Raw genomic sequence first — 22,267 nt, 5'->3', positions numbered from 1 at the left:
AACACCGGGACAGCCACAGAAGGGCTAAAACCAACTCTTCCAAAAACAAATTTCCTCAGGGTACCACAGGAAAAAAAAAAAAAAATCACAACTGCATCAGGAAGAATCACAACTGAAAGCTGCTTTTCTGCTCTGTCTCTCACCACAGCCTTTCAGGATCAGCCAGTTCAGGTTCACTAATATTCCAAAGCACTTGGGGGGAAAAAGGCAACAGCTTTCCCAACTAGGAACGGGAGGTGCAAGGGACTTTGTTCACTCAGTGTGTTGGTCACTGGGGCTACACACAAACAAATAACAGCTTTCAAAACACATTCTTTCTCACAATTTCTATGCCCAGTAGCTCCATTTTATTTTCTGATTTTTACTACACCTCTCCCTCCAACTCTTCAATCGGTCACGGAGCTTTTCCAGCAAGGATCAAACCCAACAAAACCACGACAAATCTTACGAGATGCCTTTCAGGAAATCCCCACGCAGCTCCAGAGGATTATTAAAAGACAAAAACACAACTACAAGCAGCAAGAAAGGCCATACACCCCATTTATTTTATCTCTGCAGGTCATTCACCTGCATCAAAGCCAGAACTGGGAACGGAAAACAGGTATTCCAGCCACCAGTCCGCTTCTCTACCCAGTGTATCACTCCACTTTCAACAGCAAAGATTTCCTTATAAGCAGGGTTTGGGGAGCATTTATCCACAACCTACATCATCCCAAGTTTTGCTCTTAGTCACCTTTACCTGGAAGCAGGAAAAAGGAACTGATCTAAATGACCCTTCAGGTGCCTCTCCCTAAGATTTGACAGTTTAATACCAGAGTTTGGCAGTCTGTGTGATATCCAAAGGAAAATGGGTATCTGCCCACCCAAATCCAAACCAAGAACTTGCCCAAACTCAGGTCACAGTAAACAAAGCACTGAATAAACACAGCAAAAACCCACGTGCTTGAAAATGCAAAGCTCATTTACTCACCTGAACTCGCTTTTCTACCCAGAGCACTGGATGCATCGGCTCAGAAACTCGTCATGAACACGAGAGTCGAAGCTCAGAGGACCTGCTGATTGCTGCTTCTCACACAGGCATGAGAGTCACTGTCCAAAAACCACCAAACAAATAAAAGTAATGACATGTTAGGAAGCAGAGCTGGCAGCAAGCCTTCAATAAACCATCAGCAGTTGTTACAGTGGGAAGAGGACTTCAAGGTGTACCGATAGTTGGGATATACAGGAAAGATCACAGATGGTGTGGGTTGGAAGGGATCTTAAAGATCATCCAGCTCCAACCCTGCAAAGACACCTCCCACTAGACCAGGTTGCTTCAAGCCTCATCCAACCTGGCCTTGGACACTTCCAGGCAAAGACAACTTTAAAAAATAGTATTTCCCAAAGGACTACCCAGTAAGAAAGAAGATCCTTGTGTCTGTCCAAGCAGGCCTACAAGCAGCTTTCTTGGGATCTGAAGGAGGGCTGAGGTGCTTCTCATTCCACTCAGTGGCATCCACTATCCCCCAACAAGCACCAGCCTTCCCACAGAAGTCTATCTTGGATACAGGTTCATTTTCCTGCCAGCCTGCACCTGACAGGAGGGGTTTGGATGAAACCACCACCTTGTGAACAACGTGGAAAATGGAGCTGCAAGAAACGGGCCAGTGACCCCCTGATGTGGCCCAAGGGCACCACGGAGCAGCTTCTCCTTCACTAAAGGAGTAATCCAGCAGAAGAACTCTTGGGACACACATCTGCCCCATGGAGCACAAACTACAGGAGTAAACCTCAAGGTTTGCTTTGAAGGGAGCTGGTGGAGTCACCCTGGCTCTGAACACCAGATGTTCTGCTGACAAATAAGCTGAAAGCCTCTCCTGATAATCTTCAAGATAACCAAGATCATTCACAAGAGAGAAGCAGCACCTTGCATGGAGCAAAACCAGAAGCTAAAGACCAAAAGGCACAGGGCCAACACCCAGGGAACAGGTTTCCTTCCAGCCCTCTTACCTCTTGCACAGCTAAACAGAGCCAGCAGCAGCACAAAACCCACTCAATCCCATCACTGGGAAGCAAATCCACTCGACATCCAACCCCCCTCCAGCTTCCAAAGGAGACGAAAGCAGGACAGAAATTCAGAAAAGAACCAACCCCTTGCACTCTGTAGGGTTCTTCCAATTAAACCTTCCCTTTCAGATAAGGGAAATCCAGAAGGTCTCCCTGCTCCATTCACATCAGCCAGACAAGTGCAATTCATCCATTCCCATTCAAAACACTGGTTGGGGAGGAAGGGGGAATAAATAACTCTCATTGTGCTTGCTGAAACAGAACCAAATCCAAGTGCCTGGCTGCCAGGGAGCAGGCAGGAGGAAGCACGGCACTTCTGCTTTCCCAGACTCCTTTTTAGCTGTGTTTAGGATTACTTGGAAATTTGCTTTTTGGTTTTTCCTCTGCAGTCTTGCCTCATCTTCGAGATTAACCCATCCAAGTGCTTCGAAGGGAAGGGTGAACCCACCAGCCAGCAGACTCCTCTGTGCTCCAGGCTGGAAGTCAAACAGCTTTTGTCCGTCGGGATGGAGCCGGGGCATGCTGCCAGCGGATGAGCTGGGCAGTGAAAGCCCTGCTGTCCTCCTGCAGCACTGCAGTAACACCAGTCAGTGCTGACAGAACCCAAGAGGAGTTATCCATCCCCTGAACACCCCCCAGCAAGCCCTGTTTCCACGAGTGACCGGCTCTTATCTCACAACAGCAGCCGCCCTCCCCAACGTGTCACGCTCGCTCGTCTGCCAAGTTTCCTGAAACCCCAAAAAAAACGTGCCAAGAGCGTGACCTGAGGGAAACCAGCCTGCTGCACCCCTCCCTGCATCAAAGCTCCAAACCCTGCATGCCCACCGTTCTAGGAAGGACATTTCCCCCCGCTCTGAAGAGACACCGGAGCACGAACTGGCGCTCAGATGTAAACACACACTTGGGATGAGCGAGTCGTGAATCAGCTCGTGCTGCTGAGCACCACGAGATGCTCCAGCCCCGCTGCAGCCTCTTCCTCTCCCTACAGAGCCACACAGACCCCGTAAAGACACGTTTCCTGCCACAGCCACAATTATTTCTGGGCCAGTTAGAAGACAGCAGAAGGAATTCACGCTGGCAGTTGGCTCGGGGTACCACCCGTTCCGCTGTGCAGCAAGGTTTGATCAGAGCCCATTCCTATCTTTCCCGTGGCATGCACAGCACTGCCTCGTCTTATCTGACCAGCTCTGACATTTGTCCTGTGCTTCTCAGAAAATAAAAGGTCTGTCTCACCCAAATCAACGAGCCAAACTCCTCCATCCCGAGGAAGGCCCTTGTGTTTGCACAGCACTGGTTGCTGCTCTGCTGGGCTACGAGCTGCCGAGTTCAGGGCCCTGTTTCCTCAAACTGTTAATATCCCTGTGGAAATAGTTCAGTTCCTGGAGTTGCTGAGCCATAAGGAGCCAGAAGGGCACGAGAAAAACCTGGCCCAATCTTAGCCTTGACAACGCTCAGCTCTGTCTGTGCCACCACTCGCTCCGACAGCCACAGGATTTCCTTCACACAGAAGCAACAGCTCAGAAGAAACTCTGAAGGTTTTGATGCTGGGAAGATTAATGCCTGAAGTTACTTGCCAGTCTTGTTCTCTGTGTCACAACACAGCCAAGAGCTACCAGTCAACAGGACCAAAACACCCTCCAGAGCATGGCTGGCTCGGTCACAAAATATTCACCATTTTACAACACCTGATCTAATAAACTCAGCCTGCAGCAGGCTCAGAGTCAAAGCTGCATCTCTGATTAATGCATTTGAAGAGATTACAGCCAGTGGAAACCTGTAGGATTTCCAGAAAGAGCACACAATTCCTTTATTAATAGTTCAAATGTTTCCCAGGTGAACGCCACTCTCATTATCCATGTGGAATCACAAGCAAACCAACCACCCATATGGTTTAGGAGAGTTAAGTGGCCACACCTGAGTGCTGAGGGCCACCTTGGAAGACTTGAGGGAAGTGAAACTCTGCCTGTCCATCAGCACAGACATCCTTTCTTTCCCACTTCACACGTTCCTTCAAGCAGCACCATTGCAGAAGCACCAGCAGTAGGCTGCTGTCTTCCTTTCTCACCCAGCATAACCAGCAAGGATCAGCAATGCCTGTGAAGGCTGGATTAACCAGCTAATGACCGCTTCTTTGACAAGGCACCTCGATGATGAGAGGAGTATTCTCATTTCACACCCCAGCACAGGCTATTTCCACATTTCACCAGCTCTTTTTTTTCATTCCCCACCACGTTTGCTTCTCCTTTGCCAGACTAAAGTACTCCTTAAAAATGCTCTGGAGAAATTCAGCCTATATAGATCGTTGTTCACCAACCCAGTTGGTTTGTGGATTAAAGAAATCAAATAAATTGATTTAGAGACGACGTGGAAAGGGATTTTGAGAGAACGTTCAGGCAACGTCTGAGATGTCACTTTAATCCTCACAGTTAATTCTTTAAGCATAGGAAGCCATTTAAATTTGTAATGTAGTGCTTACACACACACACACACAAAAAAACCAACCAAAAAGCATCTCCACAGGCCTGCTAATCACTGAACTATCTTGCAAATTGATCCCAATCTACAGTTGCTCCTGTCTGCACCCTTCCTGTGGAGACAATAAAATCATCCAGCCAACAATGGACACCTGAGAGGGTCTGCAAGGAAACATTATCCAAACATTATCCCCCTTTGGTTTATCCACATAGGGAACCATTAAACACCACTCTCCACACCAGCTTTTGCTCTTAAGAGTGACTTCCACTTTGCAGTTTTGTCTTCAATTGTAAAAGAGCAGAATATTCTCAGCTCTCATTTCCAGTTTTGGAAGATTCAGGACACATTTTTAACCAGAGACATCCCTTCCATCTTTCCTGCACGGAAATCCGGTAGCAAAATCTGCCAGCAAACTGCAAACTCATTCCTTGTGTCCCAAACTGATAAAACTCATTACCACCATCTACACCAACACAATCGTGTCCATCAGCAAGATCTGTTCTCACTGACCTGACCACACCTGACCTCTCCAGCAGCAGAATGAACCTTTTTCCCTGTTTCCAAAATAATCATTCCTCTTCTCAGACCTCCTCTCCACCTCCTTTGATGTTCATCCTTCCAAAACAAAAAAAAAAAAACACCTTGCAGGACATACTCCTCTCCTCTCCACAAATCTGGCCCCAAGAGGAGACACTTGGAAGCCTCTGCACCACATGGATGCCAGGACCCTGGGAAGTGACACACTGATATCTGCAGCTGTCCCCCCTCAAAGGGTCAGACGCTCAGAATTTTCCAGATTAACCTGAAGACACTTAGAAGAGAAAAAGCTTAGTTAATTCTACAAAAAGCAAGCTATGACCAGGCTAGAAAATATTAATAATTTGAAATACGCTGCAGCTTCTCACAGTAATTTTTATTATAACCACATTTTTAAAAAAAATTAAAAACAAGCAAAACAAAACAAAAAACCAACCCTCAAAGCTGCTCTGCTATATCAGTTACATCAACATGTAAAAGCAGCTCAACTGCTCTGTATGTGTTTTCCTCCCTCAGCTCTCACTCACTCCCAGACAGCACGTTACAATCCACAGGTTGGGAACACTCTCCCCTCTGTAATAACACGTGGGAGAGGTTTTAGGAATTCTTCACCGTGAAACAACAACCACCAGGAATGTGTTTTTTCCTCTGGAAGCAGAGTTATACAGAAACAAACTTTATCTCAGTGGGTTCCTGAGATTTTTCAAGCACATTTCTGGGGGCTCCCACTTAACGACCCAGCAACTTTCTGGGGAAATCAGGGGGAGAAAAAAAACCTACTGCAAACTGTTCCACAAATAAAAAAAAACGCTCTGGTTGTGGATGCCAGCAGTTTTTCCATACAAGAAATGGCCCGGAATGTGACATGCTGATCAAAATGAACATTTAGATTATGACACGCTGCCCCACTACATCCCACTCCTGACCCTCAGTTCTGGAGAGGTCCTTGTTCCCACTGCAGCATTCCCGATGGCTGCATCCCACTCCCAGGGGAAAGGCTGCCTGTAAGCACTTGACACGGACGCTTTGTTTAGCCAAAAACATTTAAGCTCCGAGAAACATTAAAGCAAGACCCAGATTTCAGCATTTGCACAACTCCTACAGATATTGCCAGCAACTTTCTTCCTTAGGGCCTTCCAGCCAGAAAAGACGGTTCTGCTGGAGCAAAGCTACCGACAGAAAGGAAAGTAATGGGCTGCAAAGGAGTTTTTTTAGAATTTTTTTGGAGGGGGTGGGGACAGTTATCTAGTTATCTCCCACTCCACTGGTTCTGCAGCAGTTATCAATTCGTGCATTTTCCTGCCCTGCCTCCTTATCTGTCTCTGCAGGCTCACCATCCCAGAGTTCCAGGTCCTGCTTTTCCTGGGATATGGTTTAGTTGTCCCCCCCGCCAGGAAATTCCCAACTGGAAGAGCTGGCTCTGCACCAGGTCCTGACTTCCATGAGCTGCCTAATTTATCCATGGGCTTATCACCTCAACCTACACCAGGAAAGTAGAATTACCCAAATACAAACAGAAAAAAAGCCACACAGAGCTTCACTCGCCCCTCCTGCCTTCCAGGATGGAACGTGTCTGGTGTGGTCAGACAAACAGAGCTGCAAGGAGTGAAACCCAGACAATCCAATACACCAAAAAATAAACCACTCCAAAGTAAAGTAAAGTTGGAATAAACTTAGGTCAGCTCCCTGCTTACCCTCCATGAAGTTAAACTTCAGCCCTACAAGACTGGTTTTCAAGCCTAGGCTTGTGCAACACCCAAATACAAGATTACTGGGTGAGGTTCAAGAGTTTAAACCAAAGTAAGTAAACCTGTCACAGGTCCCTGATGAGAGCCATGAAATAATGAGAAATAACCCCAGCTTGGATGTGAGAATACAGATAATTTCAGTTCTTGTTTTAAAAAGCCAAAAGGTGCATTACTGCTCAGTATTGAAGAAGAGTCAAGATCAAGACGGGACCAAGGAGGGATATCCCACAATTTCAAATCAAACAGACTTCATTTTCCAGTTTTTTTCTTACACCAGGGAGGAAAGCAGTTACACCAGGCATATTAAGTGCCAAAACTCGCTGTTTTGCCTAAATGCAACACACAAACCCACCTGCAGCACTTCCTGAGGTACGAGCTACAAGAGCAGCAAGTCACACAAGCTTTTCAAGTCTTAGACTAAAAGCAAATTGAAAAAGCAAAACAAAACAAAACAAAACAAAAAACCAAAGCTGCAGAGATTTTACTCCGGGTTGCCCAGTCAGTGCAAAGAGCAACAGGCAAAGTTGCTTCATACCCTTTTTTAATCTGGGGTCTGATTTAACAGCAGGCCAGAGAGCAAGGGAGCATTAGCTCAGCCTCAGCTGGGTGATGACAGCCTGCACCACTCAGAGTTTCCCTGACCAGCAGAAATCCTCTCAGCACAGGGCAGACACGCAGTGATGAAACGTGAAATCACTTGTGCTATCTCATTTCCCACCCCTCCGCACGACACAGCTTATTTTTAGATTTTAACTTCTGATGCAGGAGGGAAACAAAGGATGGGCACAGGCACAACAGCTGCAAGCAAACTCAGAAACACCGAGGAAGAGACATTTCCACCCCGTGTTTTGTTACAATAGCTACACCTTCACCTCGCATTCAGCATTTCTGGAGTCAGGGCAAAAAGATTTTTACTGGTAGGTGGATGTCACCTTCACACACGTGGTTTCCCCACAGCCACAAGCTGCTTACAAAGAGCCTGTCGCCATCCCAAAACCTGCCTGCCAAAGGGGAGGGTCAGGTTGGACATCAGGAAGAATTTCTTCATGGAAAGGGTGATCAAATATGGGCAGGGGCTGCCCAGGGAGGTTTGGAGTCCCCACCCCTGGAGGTGTCCCAGGAAGGACTGGCCGTGGCACTCAGTGCTCTGGGCTGGGGGACAAGGTAAATGATTCTGTGGTCCCTGTGAACCAGAGCAAACACTGGGTTTTTGCCTCTTGCTTCATAGGGAAAAATAGGCTTGAACCAGCTGGGTCAGGTACCGAGGAGGAATTTTGAGCAGGTGACTCCTGAGTGGTCATTCAGCCCAGAAATCTCTGGGGTGAGAATCCAGAAGTCGGTGAAGCTCTTTCTTAAGTTCCTTCCCCCGCATCTTTCACAGTGAGGCCTTTTATTTTTTAAGCAAATCAAGCACATCTCACAGTCCTCTCACAGCCCCTTACAGGCAGGGTTTGAGCAGAGCAGGAGTGAAGCAGCGGATCTGTCAGCTATTACACTGAAATTGTCTTACATCTTGCTTTTTGCTAATTCTGTCGGTGCCACAGCCATCAGTGGGAAGCAGGAGGAGGGCAGATGAGCTCACCAGAGCAGCACATCCAGGTAATGGCCCAGTAATTCAATCCACACCTGCCCTCTGGGACTACTGGATTCCACAGCTGGGTCTGCTGAGGAGCAGCCTGCTCCCAAATCCCACAAACCAGGCCTATTCCTTGGCTCTCCAGAGGCCAAGCAAGCAGAGGTTCTGCTCTCAGTGTGCTGGAAGTGTTTTATTCCCTCGTGGCTGTAACACACAGCAGTTCAGCAGCAAACCCCTGGTCAAGACACCTCGAAGTCCCCGCAGTCACCCGCCCCGCGCCCCGAATTCAGCAGGAATTTTCTTCTTCTCCTGCCACACTGACTGGAGTCTCCCGGGAAAAGAGATTCTTCCAGCCACTGAAACGTAAAGAATAAACGAGACACCCGCACAAAAATACACTGAGGGCAAGGAATTCAAGCTGGATTTGCACTTGACCCATTTGCTGCAAGCCAAAGTCGAGTTAGGAGATCACCTGTGCGAATCACGTGTTGTTTAATTACCACAGAAAACAACGTTTAAAAGCGGCTAATGGGCAGCAGTGGCTCTGTGTTAAACATTGATACGTGCCTAGTGTGATGCAAATTATCTTTACTCAGGAAGATATTTTAAATAGGCTTAACACATACACCCCCAACAAGTGGCAGATGACTTGCTAAGTGCAGGGGGGAGTTGAGGGTCATCTCTGTTGGAGAGCAGCACGATGTGTCCATAAATAAACTAACTCAGGTTCGCCTGCAACACAAAACAAGTACAGCTGAGCCCTAAGGAAGCAAAACAGAATTAAATAAACGGAAACTTCCAGCTACAGAAGTTATTTCAACTTTCAAAGGTTCCCACAGGTCGCAGAAGAAATTGTTCCACGTACTTAAACTTTTCTACCCTTTGCCTTGGCCTAAAAGTCATCCACTCGGGAAAGGAATTTAACTCGGAAAAGGAATTTTCTGGACCACACAAAGCCTCGCAAGGCTACAGTAATTGCTTTTTAATCTCGTCTCTTCCGGGCATTGCGGCAACAACCGTCCTATGCGGTTAAATACACCTTAAGGGATGGTCACCTCCCAGGCCTTGGGCAAACAGTCGGTATTCACGTAGAAATTCCATTGAAAAAAAAAAAAGCATCCTTCCAGAGCTCGCTTTTTGAGAGCAAAAGTTCGCCAAGCCTGCGCCTTAAGGCGGAGCGAATCCCTCCAGGATCAGAGGGTGAGAGGAATGGAATTCCCTGGTGTGGGATGCTCCTCTTAGAAACGCCAGGATGGGAGCCTGAAAGCTGCACCTGGACAGGTGTGAGGGGTTGATCATCTCTTCCAGACGAGTCTGAGAACAAGGCACACCCCGCTGGCTTTTGCACCGCTTCCCTTTCTGAGAGGCCGCCTCCTGTAACTCGTCCCTTACTCGAGTTTTCCGCTCGCTTTGGAAACGCCAAACAGCCCCTTCCAGCCCCAACAGCTCACCAGAGGATTTATGAACGGTGCAAAGGAAAAACAAAACAAAACAACTCTCATTTGGCAGGAGAGAGAAAAGCTGAGCTCCTCCAATGTATTTGCAAATCTGACCCGAACAAAGCGCAACATATGTTCTCTACAAAGCCACAGAAAACAGGGAGGAAAATTGAGCTAAACCTTCCATAAAAGAGCAAAAGCGCTGCTGGGGCTGCAGAGAAATCCCGTGCTCCGGAGGAAGGAGTCACTCTCACTCCCAAATGCACAAAGACCCCACTGTAGCTTGTTCCAAAGGGATAACAGGAACGTAACACCAAAATGAGCACTGGTACCATAAACACACCCGAACTGCGACAATAAACAAACCCGTCTGAAATGGGCTGTTTATGCCCATTTCTGTCGGACAGCCCAACGCGACACCAACCCAGAAGTCCTGCTTCACAGGATTTGGGGTTGGAGTTGCCTGCTTTCAGTCCCCAAGGCAAGCACGGAATTTAAGCACCCAGGTCCTTAGAAATAAATGAAGAAAAAAAAAAAAAAAAAAAAAGGTGGTTTCTGGGTTCACCTCCCCCAAACTACAGGCTCCAAAAGTAGACACACCTCAGGGTCGGGAGCAAGAATCCCTCCCTCCAACAGCCATCTGCAAAGTCACGGAGCTCACCAAACGCCTGCTAATTCCTTTTAATTGCTGGGATGTGACCACCCCCTCGGCAGGGAGGGAGGGGCGGCAGGAATTGCAGGCAGCTGTGCCTCCCTGCCCTGCCCTGCCCTCGGGGGGGGCTCATCCCTGACTCCAGGCTCATCCCAGGCGTGCTGGGAGAAGCAGGGCTGGAAAGTGCGATCCCGGCGGCGCTGCTGGATGTAAATGTGCAGGCTGATGTCCCGCAGAGCGAGCAGGACGCTGTGGCACGGCACGGTGACACGCGTGGTCCGGGTGGGAGCACAAGTGGGATGCCCCCGCTTTTAGCTTTATCCTGGCTCCTCGCGGAGGAGAAAATCCAGGCACGTACAAAAAAAAAAACCTCCCTCCTCCCCCTCGCACCTCGTTTTGGGTGTTAAAGGAAGGGGCAGTAAGTGTGGCAAAGCATCTTCCCAGTCCCTCGTGGCCCCAAATTGGAGGGGTGTTTGCTCAGCAGCCCGGCTGGGGGAAGGGTGGGAAACAACCCGATGGCACAACTCAACTGCGAAAAGGGGGATCTCAAATCCCAAAAGCACGAGCAGATCCTGCCCTCAACAGGTAGGTCTGCCTACGCAGGATTTCAGATGGATTGACACGCCTTGCAAAAGCAGTTTCATTAATTAAAAAGAAAAAACCCCAACTCTGTATAAACTGTAATACAAAATTAAAATCAACACAGGCCCTAAATTTCTGAATCTCACCTTACCAAGCCAGGCTTTGTTTCCTTCTTCGGCACTTTGAAAACCCAGCCTTCAGTTTAGGCTCCCAACACCGAATTGCCAGTTGTTACAAACTATCTACAGCGTTTTCATCTTCGACATGAAAGTTCTAGGCAATTAATTGCATCTGAGCACGACGGGAGAATCCGGAGTTTGACAGTGCTTGCCAGGGCGATATCCCTGTATTTTAGCAGCACAGACAAAGCAGGTGACTGATCTGGCAAATGTCTCAATGTCTACATCTCAAGCTGCCCTTCCCTTCTCACCAACTCCCAAATACAGGGCTTGGGGCTCCCAGGACAAGCCAGGGCCTTGAGGAGGTGGGAATGAACACAAGGAAGGCTTGGAAGAGCAACGGGAAGGCCACAGGGACTGTGCCAAGAGGTGATTTCTGATCTGAGCGGCATTTCTGAGCCTTGTACAAACCTCTCCTCCCTCCGAGGATAAGAAGTACCACCAGAGGTGATAAACTTAATTTGGGAATATTTGCCAAGTCACGCTGAGAATCCTTCAATTGAATGTTGTGCTTCAAAAACGTGTGGCTTTGCTGCACATCAGTACTTAACCTGGAGGAATAAGTTAAGTGCACAGCTTCGTAAGCACCTAAGAAAGTCTCCAGATAAGGGAATAGCTCTGCTCCTCCTCCTCCTCCTCCTCCTCCTCCTCCTCCTCTTCCCACTTTTCTGAGGCACTGGAGGAGCGGTGCTGCCCTCACCCTGCCAATGGAAATCACAGCAATAAAAAACACCAATTAAAAGCAGAAAGGTGCTTTGCTCAAGACAATCGTGCAGGACAATCTGTCTCTCCTAAGAGGCTGACTCGGAACGCTCCGTTTCTAAAAAGCACAGCCCAAATAGAATATGTAGGTTATTCAGCACCCAGCAAGTCACTTCACATAAATGTCCACGGAGTAATTCACTTCTGCTTTATGAAAAATGAAATGTTCTTAGAGCAGTCCTGGAAAGGGAACAAATCCTCAAAACCAGAAGAGGAAAATACTGCCACCGGAGAGTCCATTAAAGAAATCATGCCTCTTTTTATTTAATTCTTCACCCATTTTTAAGCCTCAAAATACAGCAAGATCAGCACGTTCAGCTCCTCAAACACTTCACTTTTCACTCCGCAGTGCTGGTGGAAATAAATGGGCTTTTCCTCCCTGCCAGCTGAAGTTTGTGGTGCCTCTCTCAGTGACTGTCAGCAACGTGAAGAGCAAAGACAAAAGGATGCAAGAGCCATACACAGCCATGCTGCACTCCAGCATCCCAAAATCCAGCAATCCCAGGCAGAGAGACCCAGTGGCACCTGAGCACTTCTTCTGGATAGCAGCGAGTTGCACTAAGGTGGAATAGTCTGTTGTAGGAGCGTTACACTGGAATACACGCCCACAAGCATTTGAGGCTGCAAAGGGCTCTATCCCAACTGTCCTAATTCAGGAAAGGGCTGGGAAACGAGCAAGTCTGAGCGTTTCCAGCTGTCTGCACACATCCTGTCACTGCACTGGGTATTCACCACTAGCAAGTCCTTGAGTTACTCACAGAAGCAACACCCGCTTCAGTCCCATCTTCTGCAGTCCCACAAATGCCTCTCACGGTGTGTTTTCAAATGGAAATCAAAATCAACAACACATCAGTCACAAGCAAAGTTTGTTGACACAGCCGACACAGTCCCTGCAGGAGTTACTCCACTCCAGGGGTGCAAATATTGCCATGAGTATTTTTTCATGGCACAGACCTGGAAGAGGCCCGTTAGTGACATTCCCTGTGCTCCTGTTTCTCTCCTGATAAGATCTTCCTCTGCCAGGTAAACCACAGTGCACCTCTCCAAAACCCCAAGGAACACCCTTCAACACTGGAAACGGGGAGACCAAGAGAAGGCGGGGGGAGGAAAACCAGCTCTGTGAATTAAATCAGCCCAGAGAGCTCCCTTTTAACAGAGGCACCCCAACCTTTGGTTTCCCTGGGAAGGAAAATCTGCAGCCTCTGAACCTAAAAGCAGGGATTTAGTGATAGGGATCAGAGCTCAGAGCTCTGAGGCGTTCACACCTCCCCTGGCTCCAAGGGTGGGAAGCCTTTGCCTGCCACAAGCCACCCTGTGCCACCACAACCAGCTCAGAGTGACACACCAGTCTCTCTCACTCTAGGAAACCAAGGGGTTCATCTCCAGTGGGCACAGAATCAGGGAATGGTTTGGGTTGGAAGGCACCTTAAAGCTCATCCTGCTGTGGGCAGGGACACCTTCCACTATCCCAGGCTGCTCCAAGCTCCATCCAGCCTGGCCTTGGACGCTTCCAGGGATGGGGTGTCACAGATTCCACAATGTCCAACCGTGCCCAAGGCAGCTGGAAACACATGGCAGTGACAAGCAATAGCACCTTACCTAGGAAAGATATAAAGGCTTCACCCTGACCCAAGTCACAAGAGAAACGAATCCTTCTCACACAGTGTAAAAATTGTCTTTCTGAACCTATTTGTGCTTTAAAGTGTTCAGATATAGTTTATTATAATTACATTTATTAAGCAGTCTAGACAAACTGTATTTTCTTGAAATGGGGTGAACAAACTCAAAACATGACTTGGATTTTTACAGTGAACAAGCTGATCTGGCTTTTTAATTTGCACACAGGTGACGAGGCCAGACTTTGGAACCTTCACCTTGGAAGAGGCTGGAAAGCTCAGTGTCCCCAGAGCTGTCAGTGGTGTCAGGATCTCCCTGCACGAATGCAAAGCTCACACCCCATAACACCCGTGCTGCAAAGCACAGATAAGGCATTCTCCACCTCACAGTTTTTTGGAGGCTCAGAGCAGAAGGGCCTGGCTTCATTATCCAACCTGCAAACAAACGCAGGTCATTAATTTAGCAGCATGACATCACATCCTGCAGGCTGAATTTCAACACACAGCTCCAACAGAGGAACCACGTGAAGGAATACAGCAATTCCCTAGGATTTCTAATACACAGGCTGCTTTCAGACCACAGAAGACCTAAATGGATGTCCTGAACACGGAAACAAAATCACTGATCACAAGACACAATAATCAACGATGCCAACAAACATTTCTGTAGAGTGGACAATTGTTTTAAATATTTCCTCCCATCCAACTGCAAATGGGCAGCATTAGAGCACTATTAACGTGGGAGGGGGGTTACAAAGTTAGTGCAAACAATCTGCTTTAACCTCTTAAGCACACTGGGTGATATCAGCAAAGGAGAAGTCTGACAGGAGGAATCATAAAAGGATTTTAAAGACTGGCAGTCACTCCATAAAATGGCCAAGGAAAGTTCCCTCTAGGCAGTGATAAATGATTCTGGCCAGTTCACTTGTGCCCTGATGGACCATAAGTTAAGCAGCACCCATTAGAAATGAAGATATTTAAGAAGCAGTTCATTAAAACATCAGCTCAGCTGGACAGGCACAGAGAAGAGAACAAGTAACAGCCTTCTATCCCATAGTCCTGGTGCTCCTGTATCAAATATTATTTGTGCCTCAGGCTCTTCCCTCTCCTCCACTCTCATCCCACCTTGGCACTGAGTGAGGCTTGCAGGATGGGCTGTCTCCCAAAGCCCACAGGAGGTTCTTCCAGCAACAGATTTCCATCCTTGGAGAGTTTCAAAACCCAAGGGAACCGCGAAAAACCTGATGTTCCTTTGAGGTTCGTTTTGCTCTGAGCAGGAGGTAACACAAATTTGCCTGGGATTGTTGTCTCCACAGGTATTCTCATAGCCACTGAATTCATGGTTGAATTCTGGCATTCCCTCTCAAAAACATCCTAATGCTTGGATACAGGACACGTGCCTAGATGGGGCTGTGTCTTCTCATCACAGGCACTCGTTTTCTTGCCAGCATTCCCCCAAAAAACTCTGCACAAACTATCAGAACTCAGATTATCCCCTTCTGATAAAAGGTTCCTCGGGCCCTGCTTTTGTGTTTAAAACGTCGTTTGAAAACCCATCTATTTACGTTTTGAAGGGGAGAAAACCTGAACTAGGAAATTGCACATGCACAGAAACAAAGGCGGTGCCTGACAAGGAGTTTGTTAATTTGCGGATAATTGCTCATTACGGCAAAGAAAGGCTTTTGCAGTGTTTCACGGAGAGCAGATGAGAAGCCCCAGCCCATTTCCGAGTGCTGCTTTTGGCAAACACGAGCTTCTCCCAGCGCCGAGAGTCTCCATAAACCCACGGCTCCATTAAATGCCTATCCCGGCATCCCGAAAGTACCCGCGGAAAGAGAAGGACGTGTTCTGTCAAGTCATTTAGGAGGGACCTTCACGTGGCTGCATTCTCTCTTTTCTCTCTGCTCCTGCCTCGTTCACAGTGGTGTTTTGAACATCACCTACCTCCCCCTCCTCTGCTCAGCCCCCCCAAACTCCCAACCTGAGCCCTTTCAGAACACGGATTTCCTTCTTCCTTCCTCTAAGTCTTCTTCACTTAATTATCCGACCAAAAGTTCCCCAGACACTCAACGTCTACAGACCGCTGGCACTTTACACTCCTCAAAGCTCACCCTGAGCTCCCGAACCATCCACCAGCGCTGGAATTTCACTCCCAGTTGAAGCAAGCGGGTCTGGAGCCCGGAAGCATCACAGAATCTCAGAAGGGTTTGGGTTGGAAGGGACCTTAAAGCTCATCCAGTCCCACCCCCTGCCATGGGCAGGGACACCTTCCACCAGCCCAGGTTGCTCCAAGCCCCGTCCAACCTGGCCTTGGACACTTCCAGGGATCCAGGGGCAGCCACAGCTTCTCTGTCTCACAGCCCTGAAGGCCCCTGGAGTGACTCCGTGGTTGGGCAGGGAGCGTGCATGGCCAGGCAGGTATTCCTGCAGCAATCACCCTCAAGGAGCTCTCAAGGTCTTTTTCATCATCCTAACAGCGGGAGCCATTTTAGAGCCTTTCAAATAGTTCTAAATTCACCTTCCCGACCAAGTTTTCCAGAGCAATATAACCTGACTATGCAAAGCTCCCCGCAGAAGAGCAGGGGCACAAGGAAGACAAAGCCCAGACCTGAGAGCTACAGCTCGATTTAGATGGAGCCGTTTCATTACTATGTAGATTCCGAGCCATTCCCGCAGTTCCCGAAGCGCTCCCCGGGCCCTCCTGGCAAGCGAAAATCCATTTTGTGTACAAATAGGGCTTTTACAGCCTGGCACAGTGCTCGGCTGCAGAGTCAAACTTTTCAATGCCTGATAAATTTTTACTTGAAAGTGGCAGGAGAGCTCGTGCCAGAAGCCCGTCTGAAATGCCAGCTCAGTGGCAGAAGGTCAAAGCGTGGTATCGAGAGATTTAATGGAAGTGTTTCAAGACAAACTTCTTAAAAGCATTGTGCTATCTAGGGAGGCGCAGATTTACACCGCTTGGAAAGCCGAGGAACAATCTCCACGACTCTTTTTCCAATGAAGGGTAATTTCTTTAACGTTCTACCTCTCAAAAAGCACCGCAGTAAGAAGGTCTCCTGTTTTCGTGTCTGTTCAATCCTTGGGTATTCGGCTGAAGTTGAAGAATTTAATGGCCAGTCTTCGCAAGCGAAGATCCGGGGAAGGTCTTTACACCTTCCAGCCTGCGCATTGGATTTTTTAGGTGAGACACAGTGTGCGCTGAACTGAGCCCACCCTTTAATCCTAAGGTTCATCTGCCGGGGCCAAGCGAGCTTGGACGGTAGCAGTGAGGTCCTTAGGACGTAGATGGGTTGCCTTTTTTAAGGGCTAACGAGCCCCACCTGCCCGGGAGTGGCCCTGACCGGGAATCGAACCCGGGTCTCCGCGGTGATAGCGCGGCGCCTTTACCACTAGACCACCAGGGGCTCAGTTGAAGAATAAAGAAGTGTTAAATGCCAGAGGTTTTGTGCAGACTGTCTGCTAAATAAACGAAAAAAAACCAAAACAAACAAAAAAAACAAACAAAAAACACCCCAAACAAAACCCCTCCAAGGCCAAATCCCCAGGTGCTAAAGGTGCTAATTTCGTGAATAAAAACCCCAGAAGTCAGACCCACAGACAATTAAGACCAACAGTCCAAACAATTAACGTTTCTCCTAAAACTGTGGCTGGAGAAGAATTACATCGAACTGAAAAGCTCCATAATCTTTGCCGTTTTTACAGAAGTATTTAAGGCTAAGTCAGTGTCAACAATGACCCTGAGCAGACGTCAAGCGTTAAGACTTTCAGCATAATGGATTTTGCCAGCTGTCCCCACACTGTAATATAGAAAGGGACACTAAAAACCCACCAAACCCCGATGTGTCTGCTCAGGGTCTCCCCCTGCATCTACACAAATGCACTGCTGGAGCCACTCGCGAGAGCAGCTTTGCGACAGCTCACACACATTTCAATTGTCTCCATCTGCCATTTGAACAGATCCAAGTATAAGACTTTAAATTCAATTAGCGGCAAATCTCGGCGCTCCCAACATTAAATCTGCAAGTGACATTTAGTGGCATTCAACACGCACGGAGCTAAGCTAATACACTAATGGACCAGCAAGGGAGACAGTAACACACTCCAAATTGTGATGCTCTTTTTCAGTCAAGGAAATTAAAGGAGTAGGCTGCAGTGGACAGGAGGAGATGACAGCTATTAAAAATCCTTCTTAAATAGAGGCTGCAAAAGCTTTTCTCTCCAGAAAGGAGTGTCTCACCCAGCTTGGGAAGAAAGCTGCCGGTTTTCCCCCCCATTAGAAAAACCCAACGCTACTGGACTTCAGGGATTCCTTGAAGTCTTTTTTTTTTTTTAAAGTGACAATAAGCTTCTCCTCAATTCTACTGAAATAAAGCAAGAGCTACCTCCAAAGAGCTTCAAAATCAGGGAGACAGAAAGCAGACCACGCTGGGAAGTCAGAGAGAAAAACAGCTTTAGAGTCATGGTTAGGCAGGGGGAGATTTGTTGTTGTTGTTCATTTAAATCTAAGCGAATTAGCACAAGCGAAACCCAGGGAAGATGCTTTCCCAATAAAGATTTATTAGTGTTTTTCTTTGATTACAGATGTGTAATTGGATACCAGAGCAGCACCCGCACGAGCACACCAAGGAAGCATCAACAGGACATGTTCTGTTCCACTCAAGTCTTGCTTCTCTGCTTTGCATGAGTGAGCTGTAAAGAGCAGCAACAGCAGTGACCACATTTTAAAAGCTGCATTTCTTTAAGAGACACGTGGTAGCCTCCAAAATTAGACTTTCTCTTATCAGCTCTTGACCAAGCACTGTCAGAACAAAGCTCCTGCGGTACTTTGGGGGTTTCCCACCCACCCTTCTCAACTGCATTAAAATGTTTGATAAGACCACAAACAGTACAGACAAACATTTTAGAGATGTTTAAACCCCTGAATCCCAGAATGGTTTGGGATGGAGGGGACCTTAAAGACCATCTTAATTCCAAACCCCCACCAGAGGCAGAGCCACCTTCCACTAGCCCAGACGGCTCCAAGCCCCAACCACACAGTTAATTACACGTAAGTAGCTTATTAAGATGGATGTCCTTTTGATCCATGAAAACCAAGCCCAAGTAACCTGCACCAAACACTGCCTCTGATAAGCAGGTTTTCCAAATAATAATAATTTAAAAATATATCTGAGATGAAAGCATCCCAAAAAGCCAGTAGGTTTGCAGCCTTCCTCATTCTTTGGCATTTCCCCAGCATTTTGGGGATGCGGGAGGACGGGATTTAATAATTCATGGTGCTGCACACTTTGGGAATTCAAGCTGTATTAAAAGCTGGAGTTTCCAATCCCATGAACAACACCAGCCCTCCAAAGGGCTGCCTCTCTGCTGGTGTCCTGGGAGCAAAAAAAAGCCTGCAACCACACCAAAAAATCCCTTGGAAAACACTGACAGGATGCAGGAGCTCAGTTCGTGACCATGAGATTCCAAGAAAACCTCTCAAACTGCAGGGTTTTGAGCTCATTTTAAGCTCACCTCTACTTCAGAGCACTGCAGTTGGGTTTGATGTGTTGCACTTGAATTATGATTAAAATAGCATTCGGCTGCTCTGCTCTACTTCAGCAAAGAACACTTTGGACCTACCTTGCTGAGTAGCCTTAAAAATCCTTCCTGCCCTACACCCGTCCCTGCAAACCACACTGGGAGAGAGGGACCTCCTGCCACGTCCAACAAAACCAGCCCTCAAGCCCGTGTGCAAGTTTGGGGTTTTGATGGTGCCATAAGGATTTATTTTTTAACTCAAACCGGCCTTTTCCCAAACAAGGGTCTGGATTATTTTTAAGCAGTTTTGTTTTTCTGGTTTTGTTTTTTTTTTTTTTTTTCAGGATGTCCTGCTGCCCCAATTAAAAAGCCTTTAATTCCACAGCCATTCCTTACGGCCATGCTGAAATTGCTACTAAATCTGAGTAAGTCCCAGGCCACCCGTATTGAGTGCACCAATTAACCAACGCTGAGCAACCAGAAGACAGGGAAGAAATTTTTAAGTCGCCATCACCCACAGTGAGCGTGTTCTCCCTCCCCATGTTCAGTTCCAGCAGAACTCGCTAATTATTTAATTAAAAGCTGCACCTATTCAAGCTTGGCAAGTGTTAAGAGATACACATAGAACAGGTATCTAACAAACCACTGCCTTTTAACCGTTAACACTCAGTAGTCCAAATAATACCCATTAAGACCTCCAAGTCCTGAAAAACGATCCACCTACTTGGATTTGTTCAATGTGTAAGTGTCACGTTAAAAGCTAATTAACATGTGGAGACACGTTGTCTGCAGGTTGATACTGTGGAAGGCGAAAGAAGCGTGATAAACGATTCGGGAATCACAGCTTGTTGCACAGATCACAAACACAGTTTAAAGGTGTCTGGGATGAATTTAGTTCTGCTCCACATGCCCAAACTTGGAAAATCAAGGCAATCTCTCTGGATTCAACTAGGGTTTATTACCCATATTGTAGAAGTAGCCTTTATTTGTTGTTTGCCACCAGCTGGGGAGATTTGAGCTCTCTTTCCAAACTCTAAACAACATCACAAAGCTGAAGCAATTCCAACCCCGACCAAATACTACTGGAAATAAACCAGAATGCCACTCCAGTGCAACACCCGCTCCCCAAAAAAAACCACAGCCAAGCCCAAATCCACCAAGATCCACAGCAGCATTGCCAACTGACTTCAGCTGACAGGTGTCACATCTGCACTTTGTACTGGTTCACAGGCGGGCATGAAATCCAACAGAAACCACTTCCATCCACGTGGACCTGAAGCAGGAGAACGGAGTCTGAAGGAATCGTCGCTAAATGTGCCGCCACACCACGAGGCTCCGACGCTGCCACCAACCCAAGTGACACGAGGACGTTCACCCACATCCCGCTGCTGCTCTGCTTCCAGAGGCATTGCCTGCATCAGCAAGCTCCAGCAGCACCATGTCAGTGTGGCAGAGCTCCCAATTTTTTTTTTTTTTACAAATAATACTCTTTTTCTCTCTCCTTCCATCCTTGCTTCGCGTACTTACGGCGCCTGGAGGCACCGAGGCACTCTTTAATGAGGTTTTCACACAAGACAGAATAAATTAGAAGCCTTGATCAAAACAGGGCCTCCAGGAGGAACACGGTACAGAGACAGCCACATGCATTATACACCCCGAAAAATCCAAATACTGCAGCCAGGCAATCGGCAAAGCCATTCCACGAGCAAACAGGGAGCGCACCCGCCTGCCGGGGTGCCGGTGACGGCGAGGTCTCTCCTTCTCACCCCCGTTCTGCCTCCCAGCCCCTCTGTCTCCAAGCGTGTCCCCACTGCCACCCCACAAACCTCAGCCCCAGTGTTGCCTCCATGACCCTCGAAGGCGTAGGGATGGGATGGATCTGCTCCCGGCTCCAGCGGATGCTTCCAGCCTCTTTTGGAGCAGGGAGCATCCCGCCCTCGCACCCCAGCGAGCACAGGGACCGGAGCCCATGGGCTGAGGAGGGGGTCCCATGGGCCCCAGGATGAAAGGACCAGAGCCACCGGGATGAGGGGGCTGGGCCACCCCCACAATGCCACCTGAGCGGACCCCATGTCCCCCAGAGCCTCTGGAGCAGGGAGGACCAGACCTCTCCCTCCAGCATCCTGGGAAGGAGGGCACAGACCCAACCAGGCACCGGGGCTGAGAGGACCAGAGCCCCTCCTGGGTACCGGGGCTGAGGGCGCTGCAGACCCCCAAGCTGAGGAGCCCTGACCTCCCCCGGGATCGGCTGCAGCCCCGGAGCTGGGGGTCCCAGAGCTCCCCCGGGATCGGCTGCAGCCCCGGAGCTGGGGGTCCCAGAGCTCCCCCGGGATCGGCTGCAGCCCCGGAGCTGGGGGTCCCGGAGCTCCCCCGGGATCGGCTGCAGCCCCAGAGCTGGGGGTCCCGGAGCCCCCCAGGGCTGAGCAGATCGCAGTCCCCGCGGAGGCCCAGGGGCCCAGATCCCCCCGTGCCGCGGGGGCCACAGCTGGGTCAGCCCCGCCGAGCGGGTCGGAGCCCGCCGGAGCCCCCGGTGCTGCGGGGGCCGGAGCTCCCCTCGCTCTCCCCGGGGCTGCGGGGGCCGCCGCCGGGCTGCGGGGCCGGATCCCCACGGGACGCGTCCTGCCCTCGGGCAGCGGCCCGTCCCCGCCGTCCCCGCTGTCCCCGATGTCCCGTCCCACCGCCACCCCCGGGCCTGCGCCGGCCGCTCCGCCGGCCCCGCGCTCGGGCTGAGGCCGCTGCCTGGCTGCTCACTCACCGTGCGGAGCCGCGGCTCGGTGCAGGTCGGTGCGGCCGCCGTGCGGGCGGCTCCAGCCCCGCGCCCTGTATCCCGTGTCCCGTGTCCCGTATCCCGTATCCCGTGCCCCGTGTCCCGTGTGGCGGCCGCGGGCGGGGCGGGCGGCTCCGCGCGCCACGTGACCGCCGTGTCATCCCCGCCGCCATCTTGTGTCCCGTCCGTCCCTGGCGGGCAGCGCTGCCCCCAGAAAATCGCGTTCCTGAAGGGATTTACCCCCCAACTCCCCGCGCTGCTCCTTAAAGCCTGGGGCACCCAGGGAAAGGCCGTTCCTCGCTGTGAAAACCGCTGTTTGACGGCATCACAGAATCAGATCCCAGCCCATGGATCCCTCCTGTGCCCGATGC

At 49.2% G+C, this 22,267-nt stretch overlaps 1 protein-coding gene across 3 annotated transcripts in view; it reads right to left on the bottom strand.

The window, feature by feature from the left end:
* The window catches only part of SGMS1 (sphingomyelin synthase 1), an 80,033-nt gene extending 58,030 nt beyond the window's left edge, over nt 1–22,003 (bottom strand). For all 3 annotated transcript variants that reach the window (XM_050305659.1, XM_050305665.1, XM_050305664.1), the window contains exons 1-2: nt 21,885–22,003; nt 971–1,089 (exon numbers count right to left, since the gene is read on the bottom strand). The gene's annotated coding sequence lies outside the window, so the exon portion shown is untranslated. The remainder of the gene's footprint in view (nt 1–970; nt 1,090–21,884) is intronic.
* Between the last annotated feature and the right edge of the window lie 264 nt (nt 22,004–22,267).

Source organism: Myiozetetes cayanensis, unplaced genomic scaffold (assembly GCF_022539395.1).
Source record: "Myiozetetes cayanensis isolate MyiCay16 unplaced genomic scaffold, myiCay2020 scf10, whole genome shotgun sequence".
In the NCBI taxonomy this organism is placed as follows: domain Eukaryota; kingdom Metazoa; phylum Chordata; class Aves; order Passeriformes; family Tyrannidae; genus Myiozetetes; species Myiozetetes cayanensis.
Note: the sequence above shows the minus strand (reverse complement) of the source record. Positions and strands in the feature narration are given on the sequence as shown.